This window comes from Neofelis nebulosa, chromosome 9 (assembly GCF_028018385.1).
Source record: "Neofelis nebulosa isolate mNeoNeb1 chromosome 9, mNeoNeb1.pri, whole genome shotgun sequence".
NCBI classification, from domain to species: Eukaryota; Metazoa; Chordata; class Mammalia; order Carnivora; family Felidae; genus Neofelis; species Neofelis nebulosa.
In genome coordinates, this window is record NC_080790.1 from 20828584 (window position 1) to 20856368 (window position 27785).

At 43.6% G+C, this 27785-nt stretch overlaps 2 long non-coding RNA genes across 2 annotated transcripts; both read left to right on the forward strand.

Annotated features, from left to right (window-relative positions):
• The first annotated feature begins 515 nt into the window (after positions 1–515).
• On the forward strand, positions 516–13113 carry LOC131484482 (uncharacterized). The gene is made up of 3 exons (XR_009248277.1): positions 516–728; positions 882–993; positions 12980–13113. It is a non-coding gene; the product is annotated as an uncharacterized LOC131484482 (long non-coding RNA).
• A 6623-nt stretch (positions 13114–19736) lies between these two features.
• Positions 19737–22041, forward strand: LOC131484483 (uncharacterized). The gene is made up of 2 exons (XR_009248278.1): positions 19737–20608; positions 21857–22041. It is a non-coding gene; the product is annotated as an uncharacterized LOC131484483 (long non-coding RNA).
• The last annotated feature ends 5744 nt before the right edge of the window (positions 22042–27785 follow it).

Consider the following 27785-nt stretch of genomic DNA (forward strand, 5'->3'; position numbering starts at 1 on the left):
ACTTACAGATGAACTGGGAACAATTTTGGGTCCCAGGATACCTCCCCCTCTCCTGGGATGTTTAACACTCCTACTGTTGCCCAGCTGGTGTCTGCTCCGTGAGTTCATGATAATTTTAATTTTGGCCGAAAATGGAAACAAAGAATCCTATCAGTTGAGCTGTTCCTTAGGGGCTTCACGGGCCTTGTTCTCTCTCTAGTTCCTTAGTAGCCTCCTCCAGGCCAGGAACGGTGTCTCCTGTTCTCTACCTCTCATAAGACCAAGCGCTGGTGAACATATTTTATATGTGCTGGTTGATATCCCTGTTGGGTGATTTCAAAGTCAATCTTGTTAAAGAAGCAGAAAAACAAGCCAAAAAAGCTCGGTTGGAAGGGTTTCTACTCATAGCCTGGTTCACGTAGTCCCTGGGGCCTGCAAATCTCCCACTGACATATGGCCCCGTGATATTTACTCTAGTCTCAGAATCCTGGTGTTACTGTGGGCCCCTTTCCTGGGTTCCATGTTCTGGAACCTCCCTCCTCCTTAGGGAGTTACCTTCTTACCACTTACTTCTCCAGAACTACTCCCTTTGTAGCCAGAGCCAACAGAGATGCTCCTTCCCACACTTCTTGGAACGCCTCCATCAGTCCCAGTTTCTACTTTAAGGAACATACTTTGTCCAAGTAACTGGAAGGAAGGCAGAGCCTGAGCGTAAACTTCACTTTCCAGAAGGGACCCTGCCTTCTCTGGTACACAGTGGATAATCCCTTCCTTCCAGCCCAACAGGAGGGCCTACTTCAATCATTTAATGCCCTGAACAAGCATACAAGACAGACATATAAAGCGCCATGAGGGCTTAGGGACAAAGAATGTCAACTCAAAGAAATCTTTTTCTTTTGCAGGGGTATTCTTCATGCTGGCAGGCCGTCGGGAAGATACGTGGGGACCCTGGGATTTTCCTTTCGCTTTCTTGTGCTCTCAGAAACCACCCCCTGGTGACTCAGAAACATGAAGGTAAGGGCCAGGTAGGTGGGGCACAGCTTCCCATCCAGGTTTACCCAGTTTTACCAGACAGAGGAGTGCACTGAGGCTGTAAGCAAGAGAGGAAGCCCCAAAGAGAGGAAGGACAGGGTGTTGGTTCCTCAACTTGTTGAGACCAGAGTTGTGTAGCAAGACAAACTTGAGTGTGCTCAGCATTTCTCCTTCCTGACTTGGGTTTCACCTTAGCCCCAGTTCAGTGGCAGCCCTGTTGGCTCAGAGGGCTGAAGGATCCAAGAGGAAGAAGCTTGTACAATCCTTCATGTAGTGGGGTGGGGGTAGGGGTGGCGTGAACTTTTTTTTTTTTAATTTTTTTTTTTTAAGTTTTATTTATTTTTGGGACAGAGAGAGACAGAGCATGAATGGGGGAGGGTCAGAGAGAGAAGGAGACACAGAATCTGAAACAGGCTCTAGGCTCCGAGCTGTCAGCACAGAGCCCAACGTGGGGCTCGAACTCACAGACCGCGAGATCATGACCTTAGCCGAAGTCAGCCACTCAACTGACTGAGCCACCCAGGCGCCCCAGGGGTGAACTTTTAAAGTAAACCTCTGGCAAGATCCCAGTGGGTTATGGGGCCCCAACTCTGGATCTGACTTCTCTTGCTTCTCTAACCTACCCACTCTGCCCTCCGTTCATAACAAATTTCTTATCATTCCTGACCATGACAAGCATGGCTGCTGTGTACAGCCTCGTGGGTACACAAATTGTGCCCTGAACAATTCTTAGAGGTGCCATTTCCATAGACAAAGGAAAAAATCATGCAAAATTTTACCGGGCAGCCCTGAGACAGTCCTTTTATGACTTCTTTCCCATATATTTCTTCCTCCACCAAGAATGCCCTTGTTTGCTTTTCCTCTCACCATATATTCACCTGGTAAATCTTCTAACACTTAGCTTTCAAACTCGGCTCAAATGATGTTGATGAACACAAATGTAACAACTGAATGCATTGGGAAATGCTCACACAGACATTGGGAAGAAACACTGTATATATAGGAGTCTCTGGGCACCTGGGTGGCTCAGTCGGTTAAGTGTCCAACTTGGGCTCAGGTCATGATCTCACAGTTCTTGGGTTCGGGCCCTGCGTTGGGTTCTGTGCTGATAGCTCAGAGCCTGGAGCCTGTTTCAGATTCTGTGTCTCCCTCTCTCTCTGCCCCTCCCCTGCTCATGCTCTGTCTCTCTCTGTCTCAAAAATAAAGAAAAACATAAAAAAAATTTAGGAGTCTCAAGCTGGCACACTGTTAGCTCATTCTGCCTGGTAGTTTGATTATGCCCATGGGGTGTTCTGAAAGGCAATGTAACTAAAATCCATCAGAATGAGTCAAATTAAAAAGATATAATAACGAGTGTTGGTGAGGATATGGGGCAACTAGAATGCTCATACAATGCTAGTAAGAGTGTAAATTGGGATAACTGCTTTGGAAAACTACTTGGTGGTATCTTCTAAGTGGAAGAGATTCCTAGCCTACGATTTAGCGGTTCTGGCAGAAATGCATATGTACACACACAAAACACGTGCAAACATGATCATAAAGGCACGATTCATAATAGGCCCAAACTAGAAATAACTTCAATGTCCACCAACAAGACACTCGAGGAAAGATGTGGTATATTCATCAAATAGAATATTACACGGCAATGAAAGTGAATTAATCATTGCTTTTGCATAACAACGTGAATGAACCTGACAAATATAACGTCGCGTGAAAGAAACCCAGACCTAAAAGAATACATACACTGCGTGACTCCATTTATGTAAAATGAGCACTGTGGTGCCAGAAATGAGAATGATGGTTACCGTGGGAGGGCAGGTAGCGACTGGAAAAGAACACGAAGCTTCTGCGGTGCTGGCAATGTTCTATGCATTAACGTGGGAGATAGTCACACAGATGTGTGTTTATTTTGTGAAAGTTTATCGAGCTGCACACTTAGATTCGTACACGTTTATGTGTGTATGCTACGCCTCAATAAAAAAAAAAAGATTGCTTAAGGGGCGCCTGGGTGGCTCAGTCGGTTGGGCGTCCGACTTCGGCTCAGGTCACGATCTCGCGGTATGTGAGTTCGAGCCCCGCGTCGGGCTCTGTGCTGACTGCTCAGAGCCTGGAGCCTGTTTCAGATTCTGTGTCTCCCTCTCTCTCTGACCCTCCCCGTTCATGCTCTGTCTCTCTCTGTCTCAAAAATAAATAAACGTTTAAAAAAAAAAAAAAAGATTGCTTAAAAGAATAAAAGCAATGCCGACTTTGGGCAATGATGTAGTAGCAGAATCTAGATTTATCCTCTGCCTTCATCAGTTATAAAACGGAACAAAATATGGGAAGCAATGGTTTGAAGACATTGGATGGCAGGCGTCTCCGGACAGGGATCCCCGAGAGACGGGAAGCAGATGAGATGAGTCTTCTGGGGGTCCCGGCTCACTGCCTGGAGAGAGAGCTTCCAGTCTACTGCACAGAGAGAGAGGCAGAACTCTTGGAGATGTGCAGAGGAATGTCCTCGAAAGTTTTGCCTGGGCACCGGTCGGTACGTGTGATTGTGGACATGCCCAGCACTGGGAAAAGAAGCCCCGTAGAGGCGAGGAGATGGACGAGCCCCCAGAGCGTGTGCGAGGCTGGGAAGAGTGGGTGTGCCCACCACCCAGAGCAGAAAGCGCTCCCCACACACGGGGCTTGGAGCCCTCAGAGGAGGATGGCCTCAGGGGTCATGCCAAATGAGTCCTAGTCTGGGAGTTGTTCTGGACTCACCTAACAAAGCTGGAAGCAAGCCTTGTGAAGGTCAGATGATTTCCAAGTAATTTAACCGCAGCCTATACTGAAGTCACCAGATATTTAAAAGAATTAAAAAAAAAAAAATTCTGGTACCAGGACGCCTGGGAGGCTCAGTTAAGTGTCTGGATCTTTTGTTAAAAATTATTTTAACGTTTATTTATTTTTGAGAGACAGAGCACGAGCAAGGGAGGGGCAGAGAGAGAGAGGGAGGCACAAATTCTGAAGCAGGCTCCAGGCTCTGAGCTGTCAGCACAGAGCCCGACGTGGGGCTCAAACCCACAAACTGTGAGATCATGACCTGAGCCGAGAGAGAGGGACAGAGTGTGAGTGGGGGAGGGGGAGGGAGAGAGAAAGACACAGAATGTGACGCAGGCTTCAGGCTCCGAGCTTTCTGCACAGAGCCTGACTTGGGGCTCAAACTCACGAACTGTGAGATCATGACCTGAGCCAAAGTCAGACGCTTGACCGACTGAGCCACCCAGGCGCCCCTGGTTTTTTTTTTTTTTTTTCATGTTTTTTTTTTATTTTTGAGAGAGAAAGAGACAGAGCATGAGCAGGGGAGGGACAGAGAAAGAGGGACACACAGAATCTGAAACAGGCTCCAGACTGAGCGGTCAGCTCAGAGCCCAACCCGAGGCTCAAACTCACAAACTGAGAGATCATGACCTGAGCCGAAGTCGCACACTTAACCAACGAAGCCACCCAGATGCCCCTCCAAGTGTCTGACTCTTGATCTTGGCTCAGGTCATGATTTCACAGTTCATGGGATCAAGCCCCATGTGGAGCTAACATGCACTAACAGTGTGGAGCCTGCTTAGGATTCTCTCTCTCCCTCTCTGCCCCTGTCCCCTGCTCCCGTGCTCTTTCTCTCTCTCTCTCTCTCTCTCTCTCAAATAAAAGAATTCTGGTACCCAACAATATAAACTTCAAAATATCTGGTATCTCATATGGTTTCACTTATATGGAATATAAAATAACAAAACAAACGAACAAACAAAGCCAAACCCAGAAACAGCCCCATAAATACAGAGAATACACTGGTGGTTGCCATAGGGGAATGCGGTGGGGGAGTGGGCAAACTGGAAAAGGGGGCATGGGAGATACAGGCTTTCAGGTATGGAAGGAATAGGTCACAGGGATAAAAGGTACAGCATGGGGAATATAGTCGATGGGATTGTAATAGGGCTGTGTGGTGACAGATGGCAGCTGCTTGCGGGGACCACAGCATAACCTACACTTGTCCAATCACTAGCCTGTTAAAAAAGCAGTGTTTCTTGGATGTTACCTAAACTTCTTGTGGTGATCATTTCACAATATACATGTGTATTAAACCATTATGTCTCACACCTTAAACATACACAATATTGCATGTCAATTACAGCAATAAAACTGGAAAAACCCCCACAAAATATTTGGTGTCTAATAAAAAAATTACCTGTCACTCAAATAAGCAGGAAAAAAAATCAATCAGTAGAAACAGAAACAGAAATGATACAGCTAATAGGAGACAAGGGCATTGAAACAGCTACTATAAATATATCCCATATATTCCAGAAGGTACAGGACAGCATGAGCATCAGGAAGAGTGAAATAGAAAATCTACAAGACGCCCAAATCAAAATTCTAGAGATGAAAAATATACTGAATGGAATTAATAGCAAAGTAGATCAGACATTAAATAAGAAATCATTCTTGGCTATGAAAACATAGCAACAGAAAAATCCAAAATACAACACAGATAGGAAAAAAAGATTCATCTCTAAAATAAGAATATTGGGGCACCTGGGTGGCTCAGTCAGTCGAGCGTCTGACTTCAGTTCAGCTCATGATCTCACAGTGTGTGGGTTCGAGCCCCATGTCAGGCTCTGTGCTGACACTTCGGAGCCTGGAGCCTGCTTTGCATCTGTGTCTCCCTCTCTCTCTGCCCCTTCCTCACTCGTGCTCTGCTTCTCTCTCTCTCTCTCTCTCTCTCTCTCTCTCAAAAATAAATAAACATTAAAAAATGTTTTTAAAAATAAAATAAGAATATTGGGGCGCCTTGGTGGCTCAGTCAGTTGAGTGTCTGACTCTTGATTTTGGCTCAGGTCATGATCCCAGGGTTGTGGCATTGAGCCCCGTGTCAGGCTCTGTGCTGAGGGTGGAACCTGCTTAAGATTCTTTCTCCCTCTCTCTCTCTCTCTGCCCTTCTCCCCTGCTCTCACTCCCTCTTTCTCTCTAAAATAAAAAATAAAAAAATAAGCAGAACATCAGTGAGTGGCAGCAGCATTCAGGGCCTCACGTGCGTGTACCTGGAGTCCCGGAAAGAGGGGATGAGGTGAGAAGAGGACAGAAAACGTGTTTGAAGACATAATGTCTGAAAATTACTTAAATTTGGCGAGAACTATAAACCCACCAAAAATCAGAGAAACTCAACAACCCCACTCAGAGAAAAAAATGAAGAAAAACCACATCAAGGCGCATTGTAGTCAAATCGCTAAAACACAATGATAAAGAGAAAATGCTAGAAGCAGCCAGAGGGGAAAATACACTCTGTGCTGAGGAACAAAGATAAGGACTGTAGCAGACATCTTCTTGGCCACATGCAAACCAGAGGATAATAGAGAGACACCTCCAAGCCACTGAAAGAAAAACTGCCAACCAAGAACAAAAATATCTTTCTTTTTTTCCCCCTTTTAAAATTATTTTTTTTTCAACTTTTTTTTTTTTTTTTTGGGTTTTTTTTTTGGGACACAGAGAGACAGAGCATGAACGGGGGAGGGGCAGAGAGAGAGGGAGACACAGAATCGGAAACAGGCTCCAGGCTCCGAGCCATCAGCCCAGAGCCTGTCGTGGGGCTCGAACTCACGGACCGCGAGATCGTGACCTGGCTAAAGTCAGACGCTTAACCGACTGCGCCACCCAGGCGCCCTAAAATTATTTTTTAAACCATGTTAGGGTGCCTGAGGAGCTCGGTCGGTTGAGCGCCCGACTTCAGCTCAGGTCATGATCTCGTGCTTCGCGAGTTCAAGCCTTGCATTGGACTTGCTGTTGTCAGTGCAGAGTCCACTTTGGCCCCTCTGTCCCCTGTCTCTCTGTGCCCCTCCTCCACATGCCCGCACACATGCTAGCTCTCTCTCTCTCTCTCTCAAAAATAAATAAACATTAAATATTAAAAAGAATTTTTTTGAGAGACAGCACGTGCTCATGGGGTAGGGGGAGAGAGAGAGAGAGAGAGAGAGAGAGAGAGAGAGAGACAGAGAATCCCAAGCAGGCTCTGTGCTGTCAGCCCATCGCCTAAAGCAGGGCTACATCTCACGAACCACAGGTGAGATCCTGACCTGAGCCGAAATCGAGTCAGACCCTTAACCGGCCGAGCCACCCAGGCGCCCCCAAAAATATCTTTCAGTAATGAAGGTGAGATAAACTTTTTCAGAAATACCAAGGCGGAGACTCTACTTCCGAGTGTGATAAAGATTTTACCATGTGACTCTTCACTGCAGAAAACAGTGATCAACCCCGAGCTTAATACAGAAAGGAACTCCGTGAAAATAGCGGAGCGAGAACAGAATCAGATGGACCCCCCCACCCCCCGCCTCTCTGACCCACCTCACTGACGCACGCAGCCCACCCAAAGGCACACTGGATGGAGGCTGAAGCTGGCATCTTGCAGGTGGTGGCGGGAGAGCAGAAGGAGACAGGTGGAGGTGTACAAAGAAGCTCTCACCTTCGAGACGTTTAGCCCAGGGTGAAACGCATCCCATGTTGTACACGGAAGGCAGCCAGGTTCACAAGAAAAAACAGGTTTTATGATGTGAGAAACCAGAAAAGAAGAAGCCAGGAAAATAGCGACAACTGACCGGAGTGGAACCCCGGGGGAAAAAAAGACCCAAGGGCTCCTGGCTGGCTCATTCAGAAAAGCATATGACTCTTGATCTCGGGTGGTGAGTTTGAGCCCCACATTGGGTATAGAGATTACTAAACAAACAAACAAACAAACAAACAAACAAACAAACAAGTGAATAAACTGAAAAAGAAAGAAAGAAAAAAGAACAGAAAGAACAGAACCAGAGAGCTCTCCAAACGGTTGTATCTCTGAGTGATGCTTGAACCACACTTTGCATGAAACAAGAATGAAGATACTGCACAAGATGTGGGATTTGCCATTCCAGCCTAGCCAAGAAAATCACCTGCTAAAACAAAGGAAATAATACTCATTGGTGAAAAACATCTGTATTAATTAGTCAGGGTTCTCCAGGGAAACAGAACAAACTATGTATGTGTATGTGTGTCTGTGTGTGGACAGGGGGTGAAAGAGAGGGAGAGAGGAAGAGGGAGTGAGAGAGAGAAATTGATTGATTATAGAGAAGTAGCTCTGCTGGCAAAATTCCTTTTACATAAGGGGAAGTCAGTCTTTGTTCTATTAAGACCTTCAACTGATTGCATAAGGCCCACCCACATTATGGAGGATAATCTGCTTAAAGTCCATCCATTTAAATGTTAATCTCATCCAAAAAACACCTTCACAGAAACATCCAGAATTATGTTTAGGCAAATATCTAAGCCCAGTGACCCAGTCAAGCATGCACACAAAAGTGACCATCACAATAACAGTCTGAGTGTCTCCACAAATTCACATTCATAACATTCATATAAATACCAATCCAAAATTGCTTGCAAATAAAAGACCAAGAAAATAAAACATATTCTCAAGAGAAAAATCAAAATTGAAGCAAAATTGACAGAATTAAAGGGAGAAACATACAATTCCATAACCAGAGTTGGAAGTTTAAACTCTCCCTTTCTGGCAACTAATAAAATAACTAAATTAAAGAAATTGAAAGCTTGAGTAATTCTGTATTTGGTGAAACTGTCTTTATTTGTAGATGGCACTGTTTGTGAATGAAAAAAAAAAAAAACCCTTAAGAATCTACCAAAAAGAACTTACTACAGTAAATAAAACTTGCCAGTTGGACATAGTACATAGTCAATATATAAAAATCGATGGTATTTCTATATACCAGCAACAAGTAACTAGAAAATAAAAATTTTAAAGTCAACTCCATTCATAATAACATTAAAAAAGCTCACATAGGAATACATTTGGAGAAAGACTTATAGACTGGAAACAATAAAATATTGCAAAGGGAAGTTGAAGAACTAAATAGAGAAGATAGTGTTATAGTTTGGAAGGCTCAATATTGTTAAGACGGCAATCCTCCTGGTTTGTTCTTTAGATTTATGTGGTCCCAGTCAAAATCTGAACAGTCTCTTTTGAGGAATTGACAAACCATTTTTATTTATGTTTATTTTTCAAGTTTATTTATTTATTTTGAGAGAGAGAGAGAGAGAGAGAGAGACCGAGAATCCCAAGCAGGCTCTGCACTGTCAGCACAGAGCCCGATGTGGGGCTCAATCCCATGAATCATGAGATCGTAACCTGGCCTGAAATCAAGAGTCGGACGCTTAGCTGACTGAGCCACACAGGTGCCCTGACAGGATATTGTAAAATTTATATGGAAAGTTGAAGGACTTAGAATAGCTAAAATATTTTGAAAAAGAAAACCAAAGCCGGAGGACTTACACTGTCTGATCAAGACTTACTAGAAGAGGGGCGCCTGGGTGGCTTGGTCGGTTGGGCGTCCGACTTCGGCTCAGGTCATGATCTCACGGTCCGTGAGTTCGAGCCCCGTGTCGGGCTCTGTGCTCACCGCTCAGAACCTGCAGCCTGTTTCAGATTCTGTGTCTCCCTCTCTCTCTCTGCCCCTCCCCTGTTCATGCTCTGTCTCTCTCTGTCTCAAAAATAAATAAACGTTAAAAAAAAAAATTAAAAAAAAAAAAGACTTACTAGAAGAGGGTGCTTGGCTGGTTCAGTTGGTAGAGCATGCAACTCTTGATCTTGGGGTCATGAGTTCAAGCCCCATATTAGGTGTAGAGCTCACACACACACACACAAAAATTACTGTAAAGCTTCAGTGGTCAAGAGAGTGTGGTTTCCCCATAAGGGTAAATATAGACCAGGGGTCAGCAAACTTTTTCTTTAAAGGGCCAGATAGTAAATATTTTAGGTTTGCAGTTCACATGGTCTCCGTAACAACTACTCAACTATACTGTAGCTTGAAAGCAGCCAGGCAGAATACAGAAATGGATGAGTGTGGCTGTATTATAATAACACTTTATGTAAAAAGCCAGAGTAGGCAGGATTTGTTGACCCCTGATATAGATCAGAGGAACATAACAGAGTCCAGAAATAAACTCTCACTCATCAGATCAGCTGATTTCTTTACAAAAGTTCCAGGGTAATCCAATTGCATTGAAAGGATAGTATTTTTTTTTTTTTAACATTTATTTGTTTTTGAGAGACAGAGAGAGACAGAGCACAAGTGTGGGAGGGGCAGAGAGAGAGGGAGACACAGAATCTGAAGCAGGCTCCAGGCTCTGAGCTGCCAGCACAGAGCCCGATGCGGAACTGGAACTCACGGACCATGAGATCATGACCTGAGTTGAAGTTGGACACTTAACTGAGCCACCCAGGTGCCCCTGAAAGGATAGTATTTTAAACATACAGTACTCTAGCGAAAGGATATCTGTATGGAAAGAAATGAACCTTGACACATACCTCATGCTAAACTCAAAATGGATCACAGACCTAAAACTGTTAATCTTCTAGAACATATAACGGGAACATTTTGTGACATTTGCTTAGGCAAAGAGTGTGATAACAAAATCACAAATTATAAAATAAAAATTTGCTAACAAATGACAAGAGACCTCAGCCCGGCATGGCCCTTTTCCAGGATCCTCTCTTTTCAATTTTGCAGATGTTGGGCCTCAGAGAAGGAATCACATTCTTATGCTTTAATTTTCAAAGGTTCATCTTTCCATTTACATCTTATTCCTTTTTTTGTTGTTTTTTTTTTAACTCACCAGTATATGTTGAGTAACTACTATCTTTCATGTTGTGGCCAGGTGCCAACAGGATTTCGGTGAACAAAACCTAGATATATATTTGTGTTTTTACCTATTAAGTCTTGTTTTTATTTTTATTTATTTATTTTATTTTATTTTTAAAATGACATCTGGATTTTATTTTTTATTTTATTATTATTTTTTAATGCTTATTTATTTATTTATTTATTTAACGTTTATTTATTTTTGAGACTGAGAGGGACAGAGCATGAATGGGGGAGGGTCAGAGAGAGAAGGAGACACAGAATCTGAAACAGGCTCCAGGCTCTGAGCGGTCAGTACAGAGCCCGACGCGGGGCTCGAACTCACGGACCGCGAGATCATGACCTGAGCCGCAGCCGGAGGCTCAACCTACTGAGCCACCCAGGCGTCCCAATGCTTATTTATTTTTGAGACAGAGAGAGACAGAGCGTGAGTGGAGGAGGGGCAGAGAGAGAGGGAGACGCAGAATCCAAAGCAGGCTGTAGGCTCCCAGCTGTCAGCACAAAGCCCAACGTGGGGCCCGAACTCACAACCGTGAGATCATGACCTGAGCCCAAGTTGGACACTTAACCGACTGAGCCACCCAGGTGCCCTACATCTGGATTTTAAAGGCAACCTAAGGACAATTGCCTCTACCAAATACTTTCTCCTCCCTGCCTTCAAAGTTTTTCACTTCAAAACCAAGCTCAAATAGTGAAGAGATTGGAAGGTACATACCACCAAATTGTTATCAATGGTGGCTTTCGATGGCCTTCGTTTTCTGTATTTTCTAAAGTTGCAACATTTGTTATTTTTGGAAAGAAAATACAATCGAAGTTACGTAGGAAAAAAACTCTCTAAAACCTCAATTTAAAGATCCTCTCCTGAGGGAAATTTTCCCTGATCATACCTCTCTCCAGTATGACTTAGGGATCCTCTTCTATCCACACAGTCACCCTGCATTTTTGTCACTCCTAGCCCATAGAAGCAGCAGGGGAACGATACATGTGGATCTTCTTCCTTGGACTGCGAACTGGAGGGTGGGGACCATGTCTTAGTCATTTCTGAATCCCCGGCTCCAAACAAAATGCTTCGTGTTCAGTAAGAACTCAGAAAGTGTCTGTTGGGTGAACAAATGGATGAGGTTATCAAGTTGTGGGTAGGAAACAAAATGGAGGTCCATGGTCTAGAGCGCTGTGGTGGTAAAGGAGGCTGTGGGTCTTTAGTTATTGAAACTCAATTCTCAGGGCCCAGGACAGATCAGAGAGGAAATTTCATGCTGAGGCCTCTGGCCTTGGGCTAAAGCTTCTTAAGTTGACCTGGGAAAGATGAGAGGGGGAGGGTTGCAGAACCCGGAGTACAGCTGAGCCTGTTGGAAGGAGTTCAGTAACCCTAGGTGGGGAGTATCACAATTTGAAATTATCTATTGATTTGTTTGTTTTGTTACATGTCACCTCTTGTTAATGAGAACACTCTATGAGGATAGGACCTTATCTGACTTGTATCACCAGGGCTCGGACCAATGCCTGGCACGTAGATGACACTCAATAAATATTTGTTGAATTAATGTTGAATGAACAAACTCGCTCTCCACCAAGCCCACGAGAAAGAGCTCAGATGCAGCTTTATTCATTCATCCTGTAAAATATAATTGACAATAGATCTGAAGAAACCCCAGTCAGCACATTCTTTACTCTGTGGGAAGGCGTGCCGCGGAAGCCAAAAAGAGATCTGAGAGTTGCTTGGTAAATACAGAGTTGGACTAAGGGGACTTGGAAGATTTTAAGAGACTGTGTCATTGAGCTGGGGCACCCTGATGAGTCATGCTTTCCTACATGAGGACAGACGTTCCTTGCCAAACAGGATCCTGCCTTGCCCAATGCTGCCATCTTTTCCTGTCACTGTGGGAGAAACACAGTCTGCCCCATTCCCCTTTCTCAGCAAGCCTTATCAGTCCTAATGTTTCTTTCTTTCTTTCTTTCTTTCTTTCTTTCTTTCTTTCTTTCTTTCTTTCTTTCTTTCTTTCTTTCTTTCTTTCTTTTTTTTTTTTTTTTAGGCTTTCCCTCACATTACTGTGCCCAGGATTACAGAGTGTCCCTCGCTGGTTACATTTTCCACTGTGGCTTCCCAATGAGATTTTTGGCTATAATTCACATATCCTGCTAAAGATGAACAATTCTGGATCCCAGACTGAAACCTTCTACTATTCTAGTTGCAAAAGTTACTCGTTGTCACTCTATCTCAATTTATCTTTAGAAAATGAAATAATAACACCTTTTCCATGTGTTTCCAGGCTATTAAGCAAAAGAAATTGAAGACGATAAATATGGGTGGCTCAGAAGTTGTGCTTCGATCCTTTTAATTAAAGTTCCATACCTGATTTGCCACTGATGAGCTACCGGACATTAAATAAGTCATTTTATCTGATACTTAGCCCATTGTCTTGTTCTTAATAAGTGGGAAATCCTCATATGATTCTATCGCCATAGAGTGACCTGAGACACCTCCCTACTTTCCCAAGCAGCCTGAGGAAAGACAGTCGGTTGCTTTTTTACGTAACTAGTGGGCTTTTGCTCTGTTGACTGTGTTATATAAACTTGAGACCAGGGGCACCTGGCTGGCTCAGTTGTTAGAGCATGCAACTCGTGATCTCAGGGTTGTGAGTTTGAGCCCCACATTGGGTGTAGAGATTACTAAAAAAAATAAATAAAATTAAAAAAAGAAAAAACTTGATAACACAGCTGAATGGTTTGAAAAAAGAAGGGAATTTCAGAAGTTGGGTAGTAGGAGGGATGGAGAGAAGAGACTCCGCAATGGAGAAAACTTTGAAAAAGAACAGGTCTAGCAAGACAAAAGAAGGGATCTAGTTAAGCTTTGCTATGCGATGCAATCCTCTTCTCCATCTTCCCATGAAACCTTCAGTATAATGTCATTAGTCATAAATAGTTTTTTTAAAGTTTATTTTTGAGAGAGAGAGAGAGAGAGAGAGGGAGAGAGAATCCCCAGCAGGCTCCATGCTGTCAGTGCACGGCCTGACTCAGAATTCAAACTCACAAACCGTGAGATCATGACCTGAGCCAAAATCAAGAGTTGGCCACTTAACCGACTGAGACACCCAGGCGCCCCCAGTCATAAATACTCTTGAATTTGAATGTATTAGGAGGAGACAAACAAGTGCCCAGTCTGGCCTTGATGCATATGGTGTGTACAGGCAGTACAGGTAAAAGCCAATCATCTTCTGGTTATATAATTAGAAAATGAAGAGGTAAATTGTGTAGTCTTATGGGGTCTTACAGCTCTAATATTGTGTGATTCTATATATGGTATAAACAGGATGTTACCAGGAAATTCCTTTTTTTGTTTGTTTCTGAACTGTAGAATCTTTTTAGGCTTTATTACCTATCTTTTTTGTTAACTTCTTTTTATAGATTGAAAAATGTAATTATAGTATAGTTGACATATAAATGTATAGTTTCAGGTGTAAATATAGTGATTTGACAATTATATACATTAGGACGTGCTTACCATGCTAAGTGTAGTTACCACCTGTCACCGCACAAAGTTATTACAATATTATTGACTATATTCCCTATCCTGTACTCTCTATCCCCATGACTTATTTATTTTATAACTGGAAGTGCATTCCCTCCCCCCTTTTTTTTAATGTAAGCTCTATGCCCAATGTGGGGCTTGAATAGAGGACCCTGAGTTCAAGAGTTGCATGCTCTCTGATTGAGCCAGCCAGGTACCTCAGGAAGTGTGTACCTCTTAATCCCCTTCATCTATTTCACCTATCTCCCCACCCTGCCTCCAGGAAGTTATGATGCAGTGGGTTAGGGTGAGGCTTGGAGATTCCCATTAAAAAAATTTCCCTAAATGATTATGATGCACACCAAACTTTGGGCATCATTGTACAAATACTTATCACATTCTTTGGTCAATGTTTAATTGCCCACACATGATCACTCTTCTCCCAGTCCTTAGCATGCAATATTGCTGACAGAAGCAAATGGGGTGTGTTCAGAGAACGTAAATTCACATTAATATTATTCTGAGTGAAACATGCTTATAAAAATAATATATCAATGGGAAAAAGAATACAACAAATGGTGCTGGGACAACAGGATATCCATATGCAAAAAAATGAAATTGGGCCCCTACCTCACACCATATATATATGGGACATCCAGGCTCCCCTACCTCACATCATATTAAAAGAAAAGAGAGAAAAACAAAAAACAAAACTCAAAATGGATCATAGACCTAAATGTAGGAGGTAAAACTATAAAATTCTTAAAAAGCAATACACAAGTAAATCTTCTTGACCTTGTCTGAGGCAATGGTTTTTAAGACATGATACCAAAAGCAGGAGTGAGAGAAAAAAATGAAAGATAAATTAGACTGTCAAAATTTAAAACTTTTGGGCTTTAGTGCACACACCATCAAGAAAATGAACAGAAACTCCACAGAATGGGAGAAAATATTTACAGATCATATATTTGATAAGAGATTTGTATCCAGAACATGTAAGTAACTTCTACAAATTAAAAAGACAACTCAGGGGCATCTGATAGGCTGAGGCAGTAGAGCATGTGACTCTTGATTGATCTCAAGGTTGTGAGTTCAAGCCCTATGTTAGGTGTAGAGCTTACATAAAATAAAATAAAATAAAATAAAATAAAATAAAATAAAATAAAATAAAATAAGACAACCCAGTTGAAAACTGGGCAAAGAATTTGAATATACATTTTGCCAGAGAAGCTATACAAATGGGCAATAAGAACATGGAAAAATGCTCAACATCATTAATCATTAGGGAAATGCATATCAAAACTACAATGAGATACCATTTCACCTCCTACTGGGATAGCTAAAATTAAAAAGACAGACAATAACATGTGGTGCTGAGGATGTAGAGAAACTAGAAGCCTTAGACATTGCTAGTAGGAATTTAATATTGTTCATTCAGCTACTTTGAAAAAATAGTTTGGCGATTCCTCAAAAAGTTAAACATGAAGCTATCACATGGCTCAGCAATTCCATTCCTAAGTATGTACCCAAGAGAACTGAAACATATATTCACACAAAAACATAAGTACATAAATGTTCATAGCAGCATAATCCATAATAACTGAAAAGTAGAAACAATGCAAATATACATCAATGACAAATGTACACACAAAATGTGATGTATACATAAAATGAAATATTATTTACCCATAAAAGAATAAAGTACTGGGGCAGCTGGGTGGCCCAGTCGGTTAAGTGTCTGACTCTTGATTTTAGCTCAGGTCATGATATCATGGTTCGTGAGTTCGAGCCCCACATTGGGCTGTGCACTGACAGTGTGGAGCCTGCCTGGGATTCTCTCTCCCTCCCCCTCTGTATCTTCCTTGCTTGTGCTCTCTCTCTCAAAATAAATACATAAACTTAAAAAAAAAGAGAGAATGAAGTACCGATTCATGCTACAACATGCGTGAGCCTTGAAAACATTATGCTAAGTGAAAGAAGTAAGTCATAAAAAGCCATATATTGTATGATTTCATTTAAAAAAAATTTTAATGTTTATTTATTATTGAGAGACAGAGCATGAACGTGGGAGGGGCAGAGAGAGGAGGAGACACAGAATCTGAAGCAGACTCCAGGCTCTCAGCTGTCAGCACAAAGCCCGACGTGGTGCTGGAACTTGTCAACTGTGAGATCATGACCTGAGCCGAAGTCAGACACTCAACTGACTGAGCCACCCAGGCGCCCCTGTATGATTTCATTTATACCAAATGTCCAGAATAGGCAAATTAATAAAGACAGAAAGTAGATTAGTGGTTGGTAGGAGTTAAAGGAAGGTTGGGAGGTGGGTGTTGGGGAGTCACTGCTAATAGATACAGTTCCTTTTGGGGGTGATGAAATGTTCTAAAATATGATTGTAGTAACAGTTGCACAACTCTGTGACTATACCCAAAATCATTGGATTGTATACTTTAATATACATTATGGTATGTAGATTAGATCTCAATAAAGTTTTATAGGGTGCCTCGGTGACTCAGTCAGTTGTGTCTGACTCTTGATTTCAGCTCAGATCATGATTTCATGGTAGTGGGACCGAGTCCCGAGCTGGGCTCCATGCTGAGTGTGAAGCCTGCTTGAGATTCTCTCTCTCTCTCTCTCTCTCTCTCTCTCTCTCTCTCTCTCTCTCTCTCTCTGCCCCTGCGCCACTCAAAGTAAATAAACATTAGAAAATAATAATGTTGTTATAAAAATAGTGCAGCATACACAGTATGATTATACAAAAATTCTACGTGAAACACAACATTTTAGATTATGCATTCCATTGCTCAACCCAAAACACACTGTATTAGTCAGTGCTTTTGCAAGTGACAGAAATCCAGCTTTAACTGGTTTATAAAAAGAATACAATGTATTGGCTCATATAGCCAAAAATTACAGGGGTTGTTGGCTTTAGGCAAAGCTAGGTTTAGTGGCTCCAATGATGTCATCCAAGAATCCTTTCTTTCCATCTCTCAGCTCTGCTCTCTATCTTCTATGTTGGTTTCTTTCTCAGGCAGACTCCTCACAAGTGGTGGCAAGATGGCCGCCGATGTCTACAGGATTACAACCTTCCAAGTTAGCAAGCTTTGCCTTTCAACAACAACTCGGGGTTAGATTTTGACTGTCATGGCCTGGGTCATATGGGTGCCCTTGGAGTGTGACTGGCCCAGCTTTATGGTAGGGGACAAACTATAGTGAGTTATAGTTTGATGCTATACATTTCAAAATTAGGTCACTTAAAATAAATGACCTTTGGGTGTTTTGGAAAAGAAACATGGGTACTTGGAACCAACATTAATCCACATGGACAGATGGATCAAAACTCCTAATTAAAAAAAAATAATGCTTGGAGTTTTGATTTCAATGATCAGTAGCAACTAGGTGCGAATGTCCGGAATCAAGACACAAGAGCAGGGCTTGGTCGCAGGCCTGAAACCTTTGCTATCAGCCCAATGTGAGCAGGAAAGGCAAGGTGAAGGCAATGTCAAGGCTAGGGGAAGGAAACCGATGTGTGCTGTGCACTTACTAAGTGCTTTACATGCACTACTTTGTTGGGCCCTCACAACAAACCTGCAAGGTAGGGATTTCCATTTCTATTTTACTGATGACAAAACTCAGGCTCAGAGACATTAGTGACTAGCCCAAGGTCACATATCCCTAAGTCTCCATATTTCCATTGGAGACCAAATTGGTCTCCATATTTCCCCAGACGCGGGCTCTTCTGGGCTTGAGCCTAGGGATGGAATCCTCCTCTCCAGGAGAGGAGCAGCGTCTTTATATTTTTTCTGCTTTTCACTGGAAGTAAATCCTAGAATCTCCTAGAGAAGGAAGACTTCCTTTGCAGATAGTAGGAGATGCTGGTGTCCAGCTCATTTTTTTTCTGTCGCGGGAAGAGTCCAGGGTCCTGTCCAGTCTCCAACAGCTGGGAGGTGGTCTTTTGACTCCCTTCAGGGTTCAAGTTTCAGGCAGGAGGTTGCTGCTTTGGATGACAAGGGAGGTGCCAAGGTGGGAACCCCAGGTAAGAGTGAGGGGACAAGAAGCCATCCACTGAGGAGGAAGCTGGGATGGGGCAGGGCTGGGCTGGGCTGGCCCAACCGGTTCAGACCAGCCAGGAAAGGGCAAGTCATATCTGGCTCAGCAGTGGGGGCTGGGCCGGGGGAGTGGCGCTGACTCAGGGCCTGGCAAGTCAGGTGACAGCCCAAGGACAGCTGTTGCCTGGGTGTTTTTAGAAAACTTTGGCTGCCAAAGACTCTCTCTTGGGCTGCTTCTGTACCTCCTCAGAAAGAGGCAGAGAAAATGAGGGCATCTTCTTCATAATAAGCTCTAGGCATGGAGAATTAATATCTGGCTATACTCTGTTGATCCTTGCCAAAATTATACCTGGAAAACAGGAGCCGAAATTAGCCAAGAGGTCTCTTAATGCCCCCCCCTTTTTTTGTTTGTTTGTTTTGTTGTTTTGTTTTGTTTTGTTTGTTCGAGAGATAGAGAGAACCAGTGGAGGAAAGGGGCAAAGGGGGGGGGGGCGGGGAGAGAGAGAGAGAGAGAGAGAGAGAGAGAGAGAGAGAGAGAGAGAGAGAGAGAGAGAGAACCTTAAGCAGGTGCCACGCTTAGCACAGAGCCCGACTTGGGGTTCAATCCCATGACCCCGGGCTCATGACCTGAGCCAAAAATCAAGAGTCAGATGCTCAACCAACTGAGCCACCCAGGCTCTTGTGGATTCCTTTTGAATCCTCTGAAGATCATTAAGATTTTCCTCTTAGATCTTTTCAGGTTCCTTGTCAAGAATCCAGGATAGAGGTTAAGAGAGCAGGTGTTGAGGTCTGTCGGATCTGGAATCAAAACCCAACCTTATCACTTATTATCTGTATAGCTTTATTCAAGTTTCTTAGCTTAAAAGAAAGTAAAACATAATTTTAATTGTGGGAAATTTCAAATGTATCCGTATTAGACATAACAGTACGATGAATTTCCGCATATCTATTACGCAGCTTGAGCAATTACCAGCCTGTGGTCAATCTTGATTCATCTCCCACCCCTCTAGTTAGTTTGCAGGAGATCCCAGGCATCATCCATTCCATCCCTCTCAACTTCTTCAAACTTAAAACAAAAACTTTTAACGCTTTATTCATGTAACTAACCTCTACACCCAACCTGGGGCTTAAATTCCCAATCCCAAGATCAAGAGTCGCATGGTCTTCTGACTCGGCCGGCCAGGCTCCCCCAAACTCTTTTATTTTTTTATTTTAGGAAAAGGGAGAGAGAGCTTGAGGAGGGAGAGGAGCAGAAGAAGAGAGAGTCTCAAGCAGGCTCCACGCTCAGCACGGAGTCCGATGCGGGGCTGAATCCCACGCTCTGGGCTCATGTCCTGAGCTGAAATCAGGAGTCTGAAGCTCCACCGACGGAGCCACAAAGTCATCCCACCCCGTTTTTTGTTTTTTTGGGTTTTTGTTTGTTTGTTTGTTTAAGTGAACTCTACCCCCAATGAGGGGCTTGAAATCACAACCTCAAGGTCAAGAGTCACAGGGCGCCTGGGTGGCTAAGTCGGTTGAGTGTTGGGACTTCAGCTCAGGTCATGATCTCATGGTTTGTGAGTTCGAGCCCCACATCAGGCTCTGTGGTGACAGCTCGGAGCCTGGAGCCTGCCTCAGATTCTGTGTCTGCCTCTCTCTCTGTCCCTTCCCCACTTGTGCTCTGTGTCTGTCTCTCAAAGATAAATAAACGTTAAAAAAAAAAAAAAAAGATCAAGAGTCACATGCTCTGCAGACTGAGCTAGTCAGGCAACCGAACTTCTTCAGACTCTTGTTTCTTCCTCTGAAAATGGGGATTGTAATAGTCCCTACTTTCAAGTATTAATGTGAGGTCATGCTCTAAAGGGCCAGCACAGTGCAGGAACTCAGTAAATGACAATCTGTATTATTAAATTAAATAATAAGAATAAGAACAGTCTTGCTACCCTCCCATCTCTCTGCCTGTGCCCCTCTTACCTCCTAGTGACACTTCTTGTAGCATCTAAGGAATCTCTCCCCTCTCAGCACGAGGCCAGTGCTGACATCACAACAGGGTTAAGATGACCACCCGGACGCGTCAGGATGCCTGAGTCCTAGGGAGGGGGCGAGAGGGAGGCCATGGAGTCATGGGAAAGAGAGATCAAAGGTACAGCAGCCTTATAAGACAGACTGGTGGACACGGGCCAAGTTTGAGCAGAGGTATGGCAGGTCCACGGGGCAAGGTCAGCAGAAGACGAGAAAGAGAAAGTGGAACATGATGGGCACGTCAGGCAAAATTGGAGTCACTGTAGGAGTTCTGCCAGAAGAGAGTGTGACAGTCAGGGATCTGGGTTGCAACACAAACTGGCTTTCGCAGATAGAACCTGACAGTAAGTGCATTGAAGGGTTATTGGGAAGCTCTCAGAGTTACCGGGAAGGCTGGAGAACCAGGCTAAGGGATGAGGGGACAGAGACGAGGCTGCACCTGCAGATGGCACGGGGGTAGGGGCCATCACTGCCCCCTGCACACCAAGGAGGCGCTTCAGCTTGCAGCACCAGCGTGGGCAGCCCTGGACCTGGGATACTGTCCTGCTGGGGCTCACAGCCTCCCTGGAAACCAGGTGCTGCTGCTGGGCCCCACTGCCTTCTCAGGACATTCCCCCCTGTGCCTCCTTTTTTGTGTCATCAGCCTCTGTATCGAGATTTCAGGCCGGTGCTTCAGGCTGGTAGAGCTCAGCTCATGTCCCCACAGCCTAGACGCGTGCTCAGGGGCACGGGTGCCGGGAAAGGGGAAATACAGTGGGAGGAGGGCTCTGCATACTGGAAGCTCACCGTGGGGAGTTTCCTTGTCAAAGGAAGGGAGTGCGGTACCGAGCAGCCAAAGACCTGACAAATGTCTGTTACGCAAGGACGTGAGTGCGAATATGGGTGAGGGGTGGGGGACTGGCACTGGTAGGGACAAGGCGAAAAAGCAGGACTTCCACGTGGCTGTCACGGACACCATTGCCCCCAGGGCAAGGCAAAAGGTAGTGAGGGGAATACTGGATGTACAAGCTACGTGGCAAAGGCCTGGTTTCCTCCTGGAGTATTTTGGACATTTGAGATGGCTGCACTCAGATATTATCTCGGCAGTGTCTGACTCAACTGGTATGTAGCATGGAGGCTTTTTTCTTTTCTCTTTTGTTTGTTTTTTTTTTCTCTTTTCTTTTTTCTTTTCTTTCCTTTCCTTTTTTTTTTTATTTTTTTATTTTTTTCCTGTATGGAGTCCAACGCAGGGCTTCAACTCAAGATCCTAAGATCAAGACCTGAGGGGCGCCTGGGTGGCTCAGTCGGTCGAGCGTCGGACTTCGGCTCAGGTCATGATCTTGCGGTCCGTGAGTTCGAGCCCCGCGTCGGGCTCTGTGCTGACAGCTCAGAGCCTGGAGCCTGTTTCGGATTCTGTGTCTCCCTCTCTCTCTGGCCCTCCCCCGTTCATGCTCTGTCTCTCTCTGTCTCAAAAATAAATAAACGTTAAAAAAAAAAATTTAAAGATCAAGACCTGAGCTGAGGTCAGATGCTTAACCGACTGAGCCGCCCAGGCGCCCCTATGGCATGGAGGTTTTTGACACCCCGTGCTTCTATCCTCTCTCTTGCTCCAGGAAAGAGATGGGACAGCCTGCAGATAACTGAGTACTTAGTCCGAAGAGCTGGAAGCGGGGCTGGGTGAGGGCTGACAGGTGACCGCTGAGAGCTGAGCTCCAAGCTTTGTGAACAGACAATTCCATGATGTCTGAGCTTCCATTATGAATCAAGGTGATCAAATAAATCTGTCACAAATTTTAAATGTGTGTTACTGTTGTTATATTATGTGGTAATTAGACATAGAAACAAACAGCCAGAATCTATTCTTTTTTCAAGCCAAACCAAATACTTACGGTTTTTTTTTCTCACTTTGCTATTATTCTAATATCCATGAGAAGTATCAGTATTAATTTCATCTATCTCTGTATCTCTCTGTACAATTGAATCCCTTCTTCACTTTTGTTTAAAAATTTAGATCTGGGAGGGGCGCGTGGGTGGCTCGGTCGGTTAAGCATCCGACTTCGGCTCAGGTCATGATCTCACGTCCGTGAGTTCGAGCCCCGCGTCGGGCTCTGTGCTGACAGCTCAGAGCCTGGAGCCTGTTTCAGATTCTGTGTCTCCCTCTCTCTCTGCCCCTCCCCTGTTCATGCTCTGTCTCTCTCTGTCTCAAAAATAAATAAACGTTAAAAAAAAATTAAAAAAAAATTTAGATCTGGGAGGCAAAGCACTGAGTCACTTTCCTCATTTATTTACACACTGAAAACTTTTAATGTATTTTTAAATGTTTATTTTTGTGAGATTGAGAGAGAGAGAGAGAGAGAGAGGATCCACTGTCAGTAGAGAACCTGATGTGGCGCTTGAACTCACGAACTGTGAGATCATGACCTGAGCCGAAGCTGGATGCTTAACTGACTGAGCCAGGCACCCCTGACATTTCTAATCTGTGCAAGGTTCCTCCCATTTTATTTCATTTCATATTTTTCCCCTCTTCCTCTGTCATTGCCTTACCTTTCCAGGTTCCCTCTGTAATGTATTTGATGTACATTATTAAATATGTGTGAAACCTCATGTAATATAGTTTTGTATGTTTTTAATTTACACAAATGGCATTGTACTATAAATCATTTTCTGTTTCCTTTGTTCTAATTGCTGAATGTGCAGCTAGTTACTAGCTTAATATTGCTATACAGTATTTTATAGCATGTGGGGTAGGCCATGGACAGGCCTGCGGCTGGCCCAATAGTACAACAAAGAATTTTCTTACATGGTAGATTATAGGTCCTTGAATGCTGACCCAGTCCCTCACCAAACCTAATCCTATAAAAACTTAGTCCCGACTCTGAACTCATTAGATCCGTCTTTCTCCCTCTAAATGGCCTGCACTGATCACCAGAATTTGGGCATGTTTCTGGGAGGAACTAGGAAGGCATTGTTCTTTGTTTTACTTGTTTTCTAGTTTATCAGCGAACTGAAGTGATAACAACGTAGCCTTGGGTCTGAGTTGTCATATTAGCCAGCTTTCAAACCAAGCTAACCCTTTGTGATCCGGACTACCTCAATGTGCATCCTTCACAGTTTATTTACTCCACCCCGGTAACAGATGCTTAGATTGATTCCAACAATAGCTGTCACAAACAAAGCCGTGATGAACCTATGTGAGGATTTCTCACGGACACACCCAGGAGTGGTATTGTGGGGTCATAGGCATGTACAACGTTTATTAAATACTGCCTCATTGCTTTCCAGAATGGCTGGGCCAGATTGCATTCCCACTAGCTAACGACAAGAGTTCTTGTCCCGCCCTATCCTCACCAACACTTGGTATTATCCGTCTTTTTAATTTTTTGTCATTCTGATGGGCAGAAAATACTATCTTGTTTGTTTTTTTTTTAATTTTTTTTCTTTCTTTCTTTTTTTTTCTTTTTTTATTATTATTTTTTTTAACGTTTATTTATTTTTGAGACAGAGAGAGAGACAGAGCATGAATGGGGGAGGGGCAGAGAGAGAGGGAGACACAGAATCGGAAGCAGGATCCAGGCTCTGGGCTATCAGCCCAGAGCCCGATGCAGGGCTCAAACTCACGGACGCGAGATGGTGACCTGAGCTGAAGTCGGACGCTTAACCTACTGAGACACCCAGGCGCCCCAATACTATCTTGTTTTAATTTGAATTTCTCTGATTACGAGTGAATTTAAACAACTCTTCATACATTCTTACACTCCTGTGAATCGTCATTTCCCTCCTTTGTTTATTTTCAATTTGTGTATGTAAGAGGTGATTTTTTTATCTAAATTTTTTGAAAAGTTTAGTAACTTAACGGTTATGAGGCGCCTGGGTGGCTCAGTTGGTTAAGTGTCCAACTTTGGCTTGGGTCATGATCTCGCAGTTCGTGAGTTCAAGCCCCGCATCGGGCTCTGTGCTGACAGTTCAGAGCCTGGAGCCTGCTTTGGATACTGTGTCTCCCTCTCTCTCTCTCTCTCTCTGACCCTCCCTGCTCACACTCTGTCTCTCTGTTTCTCTCTCAATAAAAAATAAATAAATAAATAAATAAATAAATAAATAATTAAAAACAAAAGAATGGTTACAAGGCAAGGTTGATCTGGAAGGTAGTTTCTTCTCAATCAGGTACCAAATCACCTCAGTCTTAGGGAGTATCCCAATTGGCCCTTATTTCTATAACCTGTTAGTGGTAGCCTGATCTGGGCGTTTCCACAGGGCCATGTCCTTAACTCTAATAATGCTCAATTATGGGTGCCACATTCCACTGGAGGGACATATGCAAACCAAAATGGTAGTGCTGATAGTTATCTGAGAGTCATCTTATATGAAGAGAGTTAGCTTGGAGCAGCTTAGAGGAAAATACCAATGTTATCTTCAAATAGTTGAAGAGCTGTCATCTGAATGTGAGGGAAAGTTCCCTCTGTGTTGCTCCGGAGCACAGAGTTAGGACAAATAGGTGATGTTACAGGGAAGCACACTTAGACTCAGTGTGTGGAACACTTTTCTGTCGGAAATACCAAGCACTGGGGGCACCTGGGTGGCTCAGTCTGTTGAGCATCCAACTTCAGCTCAGGTCATGATCTCACGGTTTGTGAGTTGGAGCCCCACATCAGGCTCGCTGCTATCAGTGCAGTGCCCGCTTCAGAGCCTCTGTCCCCTTCTCTATCCGCCCTTCCCCTGCTCATACTCTCTCAAAATAAATTATGAAATACCAAGCGCTGTAATCAGTCCTATTGGCATCAGCAAGCTAACTGGTGGTGCTCAACGACTGGACAGACCACTGGTTGGCTAGGGCATTTCTGCATGGAGCAGGGAATTAGTTGAGATGCCTTCCAAGATTTCCTCTAATGCAGATGTGATTCAATTGAATTTACATGTATTGAGCCCCTGGTACATGTAAGACTCTGGGTTAGGTATTACAGGAGACACAGCAGCAGTTCCTTAGATGGTTTACATCTTACCAGGGGAGGAGAATCGACGTTTAAGGGACTGCTAGCCCCACTGCCAGGGTCTTTACATGGATTATTTTAATCTTCACAATCACTTGATTTGGTAGCTCCTGGTAACCTTACTTTCCAGATGAAGAAACTGAAGTTCAGTTTGATTAGTAATTGCTTAAAATGACCCAGCTAGGCGCCTGGGTGGCTCAGTCGGTTGAGCGTCCGACTTCGGCTCAGGTCATGATCTCACAGTTCGTGGGTTCGAGCCCCCCATCAGGCTCTGTGTGGACAGCTCAGAGCCCGGAGCCTGCTTCCGATTCTGTGTCTCCCTCTCTCTCTGCCCCTCCCCCACTCACACTCTGTCTCTCTCTCCTTCAAAAATAAATAAACATTAAAAAAAAAAAAAAAAAATGACCCAGCTAAGTGAGATGGACCAGGGCTTCAGGATCAGATCACTGTGACTCCATCACGTCATGCCATGAGTCTATAAATTTGTAAGTCACAAGTGTAGCTTCAAATTTCTTGGCTTGGAAAAGGGTTAAAGCATTCGCCTCCCCTGGTTCTGCCTCTGGAAAGTGACTTTTTCTCTCTCTGTTCTCTTCTTACTTTTGGTGCTTCTGTGATTTTTTCCAACCGTCTCATGCAGGTCAAGTTGCCATACCTTATGCTCTACCCTCTTCTCTCTCTCTCAATTTACCTAAAGCCTTCTTTGCTCTTCAGCGCTCTGACTTTTGCTGCTGTAAAAATTCCAGTTCCTGTGATGGCTCATGTGTGCCTTGTAGCCCATTTTGCATTGATGCACCCAGGAGTTTACTCTGTATATCTTTATGTTAAAAGATAACTACTATGTTTGTGTTTTGCTGCTCTCATTTTTTAAGTAGTGCGAATTGAGCAGTTATTACTTTAATGCCTAGTTGAATGGCCAATTATTAGAAAATAATTATCCTTTGCCTTGGATGATTCTTTTTTCTTTAAGACATGAACAAATGGTTAATTTACATATTTACATTTTTATATGTAAATATACAACCTGTAGATTGGTGAGGGTTCCTACTGGATCCATAATCACTTTTATTTATTTTTATATTTCTATTTTTAAAAAAATGTTTATTTATTTGGGCGCCTGGGTGGCTCAGTTGTGAAGCATCTTGACTTCAGCTCAGGTCATGATCTCATGGTTTGTGAGTTTGAGTCGCACATCGGGTGAGCTAGAGCCCCGCTTTGGGTGAGCACCAGCCCCGCTTCAGGTGAACAGGAGCCCTGCTTCTAGCCCTGCTTCTCTCCCTTTCTCCCTCTCTCTTCCCCTCTTGGGATTCTCTCTCTCTTTCTCTGCTCCTCGCTCACTTGTGCACGCTCTATCAAAAAGAAATATTTATTGGGGCGCCTGAGTAGCACAGTTGGTTAAGCGTCTGACTTTGGCTCAGGTCATGAACTCGAAGTTTGTGGGTTTGAGCCCCACGTCGGGCTCTGTGCTGACAGCTCAAAGCCTGGACCTGCTTTGGATTCTGTGTCTCCCTCTCTCTCTGCCCCTCCCCGGCTTGCACTCTGTCTCTCTCAAAAATAAATAAACGTTAAAAAAGGTAAAGTAAAATGTTTAAGAGAGAGAGCACATGCACGTGAGTTGGAGAGAGTCAGAGAGAGAGGGAGACCGAGAATTCCAAGCAGGCTCCTTGCTGTCAGCACAGAGCCCAACGTGGGGCTCAAACTCAGGAACTCTGAGGTCATGACCTGAGCCGAAATCGAGAGTCAGATCTTTAACTGACTGAGCCACCCAGGCGCCCTCTCTTTTGAGTTTTCAGTTGTTTTTTTTTTTTGACACTGAGAATTTCTCCAAATTAGTATTGTTTTCTAGGGAAAAAAGCGAACTGGTGACTTTCATTTTATTTTCTCTTCAATAAACATGTTTTGACTTTCTGATATGTTGAAGACTCTTTGCAAAGTCATGAATATAATAGTCACAAGCTCTTAAGGAGACTCCAATTGGATAAAATATGTACACAAATATCTTTATAAATGTGGAAAATGTGTAAGAAGTGTCTAAATAAAGAGCTACGGGAAGAATATTTACATGGTTATTCATCAAAATACTAATAGGGGTTATCTCTGGGGGTAGATTTTTTTTTAAGTGTGCTCTGTGTCCAACATGGAGCTCAAATTCGCAGCCCCAAGATCAAGAGTCACGTGCTCTCTGAGTCAGCCAGGTAATCCTGGGAGTAGAATTTTTAATAATTAAAAATTTTTGTTTTGTTTATCTGCAGGTTCTAAGTTTCTAAAGATAAATATGTATTACAAAAGAGAAACAAATTCCTTCCAGCAAGAGTGTTGCAGAAGACAGGCCATGGCGAGGATATTTAAGCTGAAGGCTGAAGGGATAGAGGTGGGGGGAGCGGGGGATGCATTTCACATGGAGAGAACCACGTGAAACTCAGCATGAAGTCAAGAAGATGCATAGTAATTGCAGAAAAAAGCGACTAGTTCAGTTTGTCTGGAGACTAATGTGAGGAAGCTGGGATAGGAGATAAAGCTCGTTGGCTAGGGCTTGCCATTAAGTGCCAGCTGAGTAGTC